The 10631-nt window shown below is 43.4% G+C and overlaps 1 pseudogene; it reads left to right on the top strand.

The window, feature by feature from the left end:
- Positions 1 to 3217: 3217 nt before the first annotated feature.
- Positions 3218 to 4643, top strand: LOC105001899 (annotated as a pseudogene).
- The last annotated feature ends 5988 nt before the right edge of the window (positions 4644 to 10631 follow it).

Consider the following 10631-nt stretch of genomic DNA (forward strand, 5'->3'; position numbering starts at 1 on the left):
AAGAATTGATGGTTTTGAACTGTGGTGTTGGAGAAGACTCTTGAGAGTCCCTTGGACTGCAAGGAGATCCAACCAGTCCATTCTTAAGGAGATCAGTCCTGGGTGTTCTTTGGAAGGAACGATGCTAAAGCTGAAACTGCAGTACTTTGGCCACCTCATGTGAAGAGTTGACTCATTGGAAAAGACACTGATGCTGGGAGGGATTGGGGGCAGGAGGAGAAGGGGATGACAGAGGATGAGATGGCTGGATGGCATCACTGACTCGATGGACGTGAGTTTGAGTGAATTCCAGGAGATGGTGATGGACAGGGAGGCCTGGCGTGCCGCAATTCATGGGGTCGCAAAGACTAAGACACGACTGAGTAACTGAACTGAACTGAATGCATATATATGGAATTTAGAAAGATGGAAATGATAACCCTGTATGTGAGACAGCAAAAGGACACAGATGTATAGAACAGTCTTTTGGACTTTGTGGGAGAGAGCAAGTTTGGGATTATTTGGAAGAATGGCTTTGAACCATGTATATTATCATATGTGAAATGGATCGCCAGCCCAGGTTTGATGCATGGTACAAGATGCTCAGGACTGGTGCACTGGGATTACCCAGATGGATGGTATCGTGAGAGAGATGGGAGGGAGATCAGGATGGGGAACACATATACACCTGTGGTGGATTCATATCAATGTTTGGCAAAACCAATACAATATTGTAAAGTAATTAGCCTCCAATTAAAATAAATAAATTTGTATTAAAAAAGAAAAAGAAAAAACAAACAAAAACAAGGCATCAAGAGAAAAGGCTCAGCTTTGTCAACAATCTGTTAGATATTTGGGCCTAATCATATCAGAAGGGACTAGGGCCATAGGCCCCGAGAGATTTAAACCTATACTAAATCATCCCCTACCTATGACTTTAAGACAATTAAGAGGATTTTGGGGAATCACAAGCTACTGTTGCATTTGGATTCCAGGTTATGGGGAACTTGCCCAGCCTTTATATAAACTTATAGCTGAAACTCAGCAGGCCCAAACCGACAAACTGGTTTGGTCTCCAGATACTCAAAAGGCTTTTAAGGTTCTTCCGACTGCTCTCTTGCAGGTTCCCGCTCTGAGTTTGCCCACAGGGTCAGGATTTAATTTATTTGTCACTGAAAGAAAAGGCAGGGCCTTGGGAGTTTTGACACAACCCAGAAGGCCTCACCAACAACCTATTGCTTATCTAAGCAGAGAATTAGATGTAATTTCATGCAGGTGACCCCACTGCCTAAGACTAACTGGGGCAGCGGCTTTATTAGCACCTGAAGATTTAAAAATAATTAATGGATGAAACCTTACTGTACTGACTTCACATGATGTCAGTGGAATCTTAAATTCTAAGGTTAATATTTGGATGACAGACAGTAGGCTTCTTAAATATCAGTCATTGTTGTTAGAAGGCCCAGTAACTAACCTTAAAGTTTGTGGAAATTTAAATCCTGCCACTTGCCTTCCTGAGACGGAAAATAAAACACCTGATCACGATTATTCCCAATTTCTAACTTTAAATTATGCAGCTTGGGAAAATCTAATGGATACCTCATTAGAAAATCCTGGCATGGAAATATTTACAGATGGCAGTGCTTTTGTTCGGGATGGAAAGCGTAAAGCAGGTTATGCTGTGGTGACTGCTGAACAGGCTTTAGAAGCAAAATCTCTCCCCCAGGGAACCAGTGTTCAGTTAGTGGAGCTTGTGGCTCTGACCCAAGCTCTTGAGTTAAGTACAGGGCAGCGGGTACATATATACACTGATTCTAAGTATGTTTATTTGACTTTACATGCTCATGCTGCAATATGGAAAGAAAGACAGTTTAAAACAGCAACAGGAGAACCTATTAAGCATTTCAGAGAGATTGAGAGACTTTTAACTGTTCTATATTGTTCTAAAGAAGTAGCTGATATGCATTGCAAAGGGCACAGCAGGGATGGGAGTAAAGTACCTGAAGGTAAGCAGTTGGCTGACTGACACACCAGCAAAGTGGGACTTTACAAAACCCCTTCACTGCAGACGCCTTTGATCTGGACAGGTCCTGTGGAACAGGAAAAACCACAATATACTGAGGAAGAATTAGAAAGATATGAGAAAAGAGAAGCAAAGATTACTGATAAAGGATGGTTACAGTCTGAGGATGGACAATTAATAATTCCTGAAAATGCTCAATGGAAAATTCTTAAGAGTTTACACCAGAGTTTTCATTTGAGTGCAGAGAGTACTTACCAGATGGCTTCTCGTTTGTTTGAAGGCAAAAATGTAATGAAAACTTTAAAGAACATTATCAAAAGGTGTGAGATTTGTCAGAAAAATAACCCAAAGACTGAAAAGCTAGCAAAGTCTGGATTACAACGAAGTGGAAAGTATCCTGGAGAGGACTGGGAAATTGATTTTACACATATGCAAAAAGCTAATGGATATTCTTGCTTACAAGTTTGGGTGTACACTTTTACTGGTTGGATTGAGGCTTTTCCCTGTTGTAATGAACAGGCTAAGGAGGTTATAAAGATTTTAATCCATGAAATTATCCCCAGGTTTGGGCTGCCACAGAGCCTTCAGAGTGACAATGGCTCTGCCTTTAAAGCTGCTGTAACTCAGGGGGTATCTAAAGCTCTAGTAATAGAATATCACTTACACTGTTCCTGGAGACCTCAATCCTCAGGAAAGGTTGAAAAAGCTAATGACATTATGAAAAGACATCCGCGCAAATTAAGAGATGTAGGACAATTGGATTAAAGTCCTACCCATAGCTTTCATGAGGGCTCGAACTGCCCCAAAAAAGGAGGGACTGTCCCCCTTTGAATATATTTATGGAAGGCCTTTCTTATACACAGACATTGTTATAGACCCTGAAGACTTGGAATTAACTAGTTATGTAACTCAGCTCTCAACTTTTCAACAGGCATTAACAGAACTCCGGGAGGCAACTCCTGAACCAGCCTCTGAATCAAGCAAGCCTCTATTTGAGCCAGGAACTGAGGTCCTCATAAAAACATTGGGATCTGGGGGCCCATCCCTCGAGCCCTCTGGGAAGGCCGTTACCAGGTTATTCTTTCTTCTCCCACAGCTGTCAAAGTGAATTGATTTGTGGGTACATCACACTCGAGTTAAGAGGTGGCACCCTGACCAGAACTAAGTGACTTCATTTTATGTCTTTACTTTCTATTCTCTGACTTTGTACTTTTCAGATGGGCCTGATAATCTATGTGAGCCTACTTCTACTTACTCCACAAATCCTGAGTCTTCCATTTGATCCTCAAGACAATGCCTTCCTGTCCTGGGCTCACTCCTATGCTGCATTCCACAATCAGTCTAACTACTGGGTCTGCGGAGTGCTCCCCTCTTCATCAGTGGAAGGCTTCCCGTGGTGGACATCTCCACTTCAAGGAAAAAACTTTCTCCAAGTCTGCAAATACCTTCGACAGCAATCATATGTGACACCTCTTCTTCATCTGATGACATCTACCAACCCTAAAATAGACTGGTGCAACACTTTGTACTTTAACTATGAGCATAACGTGACTTTTAATTTTGATTATACATTGTCTCATTTTAATGACTATTTCGCTACACATAAGGCAAATAGGTCTAGATCTAATGGTTTTTTATCTGACGTTTATCAAACATGGGATGAGGTTATATGGCTAACTCCTGAAAAAGAACGTCTAATATCTACTGCCCCTATATGCTGGGAACAAACAGAGCCATCCCCAAATTTAGCCAACAACTTAATTACAATGACTGGAAACAATTGGGATTTTTGCCTCAGGAAATATGCAACGTAATCATCCCCGTGTTTTCCAACCCCAGTTCAGATTCTCCCTTTGTCTGGCCAGGCACTAATTGGGACTGGATATCTCAGTCATGCTGGCTTGCTCCAAAAGGGACTTACTGGATATGTGGCTCTTACCTATGGGCATGGCTTTCCCCTGTTGGATAGGGAGATGTACCCTAGCTTTAGCCTTTACTCATGGCTTTATATTTTCAGATCTTCCAGAAAAGCCTGCTAATTTACCCTACCTTAAAACTCAGTGGGCAAGGTCTGTATTTCACTGGTATGATTATTTGGCTGCCGTGTTTGTTCCCTCTTTGGGAGCTACAGATGTTATGCTACGAGTGGATGCTTTGACTAATTTTGCTCAACAGGCATTACAAAATTCTCAGAAAGCTATGTCAGCTCTTAATGCTGAACAAGCACAAATTAGAAAGGTGGATTTACAAAACGGATTGGCTTTAGATATTCTGACAGCTGCACAAGAAGGAACTGGTTCCATTATTCATACCCAATGCTGTACATATATACCTGATATAAGCACTAATATTACTCATTTTGCTAAATACATGAACAAGATGATTGGGGCTATGGATGCTCCTGAAGCCTCAATTGCCTCCCTTTGGGAGACATTAACTAGTTCCCCATAGTGGAAAACTGTCTTAATTATAATAATTCTGATTGTTTTGTCTTTGCTGTTTGCTTCCTTAATCTGTAACTGGATTTGTTTCTAGTCGCATGAAAGCTTTTAAGTTACAAATGGTTGCTCAAATTCCTGTTACTGCTGCAGCTTCTTCCAACTACTACTTGGGGCCCCTGGATCAGAAATCCTCAGTATGAGGGTTAGGAGAATATGTTGCCTCACCAATTTAGGGAGAATGCCCCTTGTCAGCTCAGAAGCAATTACAGAATGAGAACGATGCCCCTTTTTCCTAGGCAACATGATTCTCCTAAAAGAAAAAGGGGGACTGAGAGGGTAAGAGGCAGGAAGGCCAGGGGTCTCCAAACGGAGGAAACAGGCTGCAAGTGTCAGACATTTTTCTCTCTCTTAAGCGGTAGGAGGAAACAAACTAGCAATATTTTTTTCTTCTCTATACAAATTTAAAAGGTTTCTCTTAGAATACTGTGTTGCCATAATGACACCTGGCTTCACCTGAAGTTAACTATTCTCAAACCTTGAGTTAACCAATGCATTTTTCTTATGGAAATGTTTGTCTTAAACTATGTTAATACACTGTGCATTTACCCCAAACTCTGTCTTCAAGTCGGTTCAGCCTAATGCCTCAGAACCGACTTGACAAATCAGTATGTTAGACATTGTTCCCCTAAACTATGTAAACAAAACTGTGTGGTAGTCTGCCTTTCTACAAGATTCAAGTCAATCGTTTTATGGCCCAGGATGACTTGTCTGGTGCCAAGATTATCCCAAAATACATCTTATGGATGAGGGGCCTGGTGCCATTCTGAGATTTTATCCATTCCTGTCTTTCATTAACAAACTGCTAGTGACTATATAACATCCAACTGAAGATTAGCAGGGGGTACTCTTTCTGCCCCCTTCTAATGCCTATGTCAGAAGCTTTCTCTATCTCCTTTATACTTTAATAAAACTTTATTACACAAAAGCTCTGAGCGATCAAGCCTCGTCTCTGGCCCAGGATTGAATTCTTCTCCTCTGGAGGCCAAGAATCTCAGTGTCTTTTCATAGTTCAGCAACAACCTTTCAGTTCAGTTCCATAGTGCCACTTCTGTGCTCCCTTTTTGATGTCTTTTACAAAAGGAGACTGAAACCTCGGTGGGCAGATGAACTGCCTCTAAGAGCCTAAGGATTTGATCACCATATTTGATTGCGATCTCTCGTGTGGTCAAGTGGCCTCTTTCTTTCCAAATAGCAGCATGTTCATGTAGCACCAGAAAGGCATACTTGGAGTCAGTGTAAATGGCTACTCTGTTTCCTTTTCCCAGCTCTAAAGTTCAAATCAGGGCTATAAGATCAGCTAATTGGACTAAAGTAGCTGCTGGCAAAGGTTTAGCCTCTATGGTCTCGAAATTGGAGACTACTGCTTATCCAGGTCTTCTTTTTCCATCCAAGACAACACTCCTTCCATCTGTGTACCCGATTTCCTCAGAATTGGTCAGAGGGTCTTCTGAAAATCCCTCTCGTTGTTTTTTTTTTTTTTTTCCCCCAGTGGTCCAAGGTTTCCTGGCAAGAGTGAAAGGGGAGAGAGCCCTTGGGGGTAGGCAGGAGGGTGGCTGGGTCAAGAACCTCACAAGGGGATATAGTCAGGTCTGGATTTTCTATCAGCACTACTTGATATCTGAGAATCCTTTGATCTGACATCCATAAATGGCTTCTATCATTCAGGAGTTGTTTCACTTGGTGACTGGTAAAAATAGTTAGTTTGGCCCCAAGAGAGAGTTTTAAAGCATCTTCTATCAAGGCTGCAATAACTGCAAGATTTCGAAGGCAGGGAGCGATCTCTTTGCAATAAGGGAGTAGGACACTCAGGGACTACCAGAAACTGGTGGGAAAATATTAGCCCATCCCAGGAACAAAGTGCTCAGGTTAGTCTTTTTGTTAATCGTTTTTCCTGTAGCACCCAAAATGGTACAGGTTTGCGGGGAGAAGGCTCTGGAGTGGGAGGTCAGGACAGAGTAGGTAGCCCCTGTGTCAACCAAGAAATTCTTGGACCTACCTGCCACATCCATGTGCACCCTTGGCTTCAGCCCCGTGATGATTATCTGTGACAGGCAGGCTGGCTGGAGCGGGCCTCATCAGTTCTGTTTAATCATCATGAGGGAAGGCTTGGCACTTGACCTCAAGGCTCTTGGGTCCTGAGGGCAGAGTGCCGCCCAATGTCCCAGTTGATGGAATTTGTAGCAAGCCATTTTAGGAGACTTGTCATGGTTTGGACACTCTTTGCCAATGTCCCACTTGTCTACAGATTAGGCATTTGCCTCATGCCTCGTCGTTTAAAGACTCGGGGTTTGCCGTAGCACTTCCCTAGAAAGCGGCCAGCATCTGGGCATGCCTTGTCTCTTTCCTTTTCTCCCTTTCCTGGGCCTTGGCCTCCCTCTCATATTCTCCATTATAAAAGGTATTGGTGGCTGTCTGGACCATCTCATCTAATGAAGCAAAGGGCCCTGCTGCTGTAGCTGTTGTAACTTTATCCTGATGTTTAATGCACATTGGAACAGGAATTCATCCTTTAAAATCACCTGTCCCTCATAAGAGTCTAAGCCCAGATTGGTAAACTTTCGGAGGGCCTCCTTTAGCCTTTCCAGAAAGGCCATGTGGTTCTCGTTGGGCTCCTGAGTTATTTCTGAGACTGAGCATAGTCCCACGGCTAATAGGCTTCCTTCTATTTCCATGGGTGGACTTTCTTAAGGGTGAGTCTTTCTGAAGCTTATCCTACCCAGTACTGTTGCATCCTGAAAGCCAGGTTTCCCCAGTCAGGGTGCAGATCCCCAGGCAGGTTGAGGCATAACAGCCTCCAGTTGATCGAATCCCCAGACAGGTCGAGGCATGCCAGCTTCCTGAGGATTGGGTCTCTGGGCAGATCAAGGAATATCAACCTCCTGGGACCCCCTGGACTGGTGGATCCCCAAGCAGGTTGAGGTGTGACAACCTCCAAGGGCCAGATCCCTAAACAGGTCGAGGCAAGTCAACCTCCTGGGACCCTGGGCTGCAGTTGGGCATCCCCAAGGTCTCCAGTGTGACCAGTGCTGGGAAGAATTAAGGGATTGTAATCTTAACTCATTGCCAGTTTGTCGACCATGGATGGGAATAGATACCATGATGTAAAGCAATCCAAGCCTGTGCCCTGAGACTGGGAACCTGGTAAAACAGCCATAAGCCTTATCTTCTTATTGTTCTGAGGGAATGTAAGTCATTGATTTCCTCCCCTACTCCTTCATAAGAGCAGTTTAGGGTGTTTCCAATGGTAAACATTTCACTGTCATAGACCCACTTTAGGTAATAGCAGATGTAATGACAAAGGAGTGGGTTATCTGGTCCCGTTAGAAGCATCAAGAGTATTTTAATAATAAGTGGGGTGAAGCAATGTTGCCTACAAGGGGCAGGGTCCTGGTTGTAGGAGTTAGTAAGTGGCTTAAGAACAAATTGATAAGAGGCAACAAACCAGATGTTCCATAAAAGGGGAGTGGAGATTTGATCCGGGTGTATGTTTGTAACTTTAGAAGTGTGGTAAGGGTTTGGGCCTAAATGGCCTGCAGAACTAACTCCCAAAGTGGCAAACATTATCCCTGGAAGCCCAATTTCCCTTGAAGGGATGCCATCTGATGGACTTCTAGCAGGTATTGTGTGTCCATCACCCACCCAAGTGGGTCCACTGAAAAATGCTATTGTTACACATGTTGCAGGAAACATGAAAGATGAAGGCCTGAATATCTAGAGGGATTGGATATTATACAGTATTTCCCTCCCAAGGGCCAGCTATTTTCTGGTTGTCCCTCCAGAAGATTGTAGAGGCAACACTGTGGGCCCAGATGGGGCTCAGGAAAAGAACATGAAACACGAGGGAATGGGGCAGGGGACAACTTCTGAAAAAATTACATACCCCAAGAGCATAACATAAACTGATTAAAATCAAATGGGTCTAAGATGACAAGTCACATTCAACTAAACCTTGATCCCCAATCCACAAGCTAAACAACATACCCAGAGGTGCCATGACAGTTCCAAGGCACTGTCAAAAGACTGAGGAGTGGGTGGTTCCCCAATTGTTAGAATGATCCTCACATTCATTAGCATATTAAATCACCCAGCTCACAAAAACTAACCACACCACATTCCATGGCCACCTCACTCTCCTCTGTGATGGCCCACACCCTGTGGAGTGTCCTTTTCTCTGAATCCAAACAAATCCACCTCTTACCTATCACTGTGTCTCTCACTGAATTTTTGCAATGAGATATCAGAGCCTGAGCTTCATTAGGTTCTGAAGCCAGGCACCATGGGTTTTGGCAGGGCTCAAGTCCTGGGAGAGAGATACTGAAGGACGGGAGGGAAAAATGTGCCAAGGAGTCCCTTTCACAACCTGCTGGAAAACCTGTTAAATACCTGACTGTGCTCATAGTTTTCATTGGCCTGATTCTTGGCACAAAGATTAAGGATAGAAGAACCCCCACGTGCTTGGGCAACAGCTACTAGGGCACCACAGATAGTGGAGCCTTCAGGAAACCCTGGGGCACTGCTGCTCACCTATTCGCAGGGGGTTTGAGAAAACAAGAAACAAGAGATTGTAAAGGAATTAAGATTTTTTAGCCATATGTCCTTCCAGCCATAGGGGTGAGGCCTTCCCACCCCAACCAGAGGTCTTCTAGAATCTGAGACTGAGCCATGTGAGCTTTCTGCTGAATTTGCTTTGACTATTCTGGTTTCCAGCACGCAGGGCTTCTTGTCACTTCCATTGTGCTGGGTTTTCTTCACATTCAGCTTCCACTGCATGAGCTTTCATGGAGTTGGGCTTCTGCTGTTCTTGGCTTCTGCCTCATGGGGCTGGAGCTAAGGTTGTTTCAGCCAGATTAAAGCCAAGAAATGGCACCAGAGATGTTCGGGGAATGTGTAATTTCCTCGCTTTTGTCTCGCTGCAGCAAAAAATTTGAAGCAACAGACGGACCAGTGTTATAGCTTAGTTTTATTAGGAAAAACAAAGGATAGTACACCATCGAGGAGTGAGGGCGGGCAGACCCAAAAGACTAAGAGAAGAGAGGTCCCAATCTTTCTAGGCTTCCTCCTTTTATACATTTGTCTCCTCCCCACTGAGCCTGCCCTGCCCTGTGTAAATTGGGCTAGCCAGGAGGGCTGTTTATTTTACCTGAGGTCTTCACTCTGGTCTTCGGACCTTCCTTTGTTCTATTTTCATGGGCTTTCCCCTTCTTTGTATTATAGCCACCACCATATTGGACTCCTTTTTCCTATTCTAACTACCTAACGTAATAAATGTTACATGATAAATTAAACTCTAAAGTTCCAGAACATGCAACACATAAAATTCTGTTCAGTTCAAAATCTTGTCACTGAAAAATAATCTTTTAGCTGACAGACATGTTCTTTGAGGAACTAAAAACCACTTTCCTTTCTCTTGCAAATCTCTACAAACCAGAATGTAAATATTGCAGGGAAGAGCCAATTCTGACTTCAGGTCAGATCCTTTACTTTAACATTTGCTTCCCTTTGCTTTTGTTCACTAAAAGGGTACTGTTTATACACAATGGCCTGCCTTGAGGAACCCTGCTCCTCTGCCTGAATATTAACTCAAAGTGCCTTCAGGACTCTGTTCACCTGTGGATGGCTAGAGGAAAGAAGAAATTAACTTATCCCCTCTAAGGCTTGCCATTTTAGGAGATATTTTCAAGATTATTGGACTTTTTACTTTGCTTCCTCACCTCCCCCCACCATCTTTATTCTATAAAAACAAAACCTGGCATCCAGCTCCCATAAAACGGTTATTTTGAGACATTAATCTGTCATCTTGATCTCAACATCTCCTCTCTCAGATTTATTGGCAGCAAGTAGAGTGAGATTGGACTCAATAACATAGGTACGCTCCACAAGGACCTGACACTGAGCCTAATTAGCTCATTCAGCAAGACCTGAAACCTATGGAAAAGGGGGCAGTTTTAGAATTGAAACTGCTAGGAATACTCCCTCAGCCAAACCTCACAAACAGTAAAGCCTTAGTCATCTAAGCAAGCAATTTTAATTTGTCTTCCAATTGTTTGTAAACTAGTAAGTTTACCCCATGGACTATATAGTTCATGCAGTTCTCAAGGCCAGAATACTGGAATGGGTAGCCTTTCCCT

This window comes from Bison bison, unplaced genomic scaffold (assembly GCF_000754665.1).
Source record: "Bison bison bison isolate TAMUID 2011002044 unplaced genomic scaffold, Bison_UMD1.0 scf7180017864386, whole genome shotgun sequence".
Taxonomy (NCBI): Eukaryota; Metazoa; Chordata; class Mammalia; order Artiodactyla; family Bovidae; genus Bison; species Bison bison.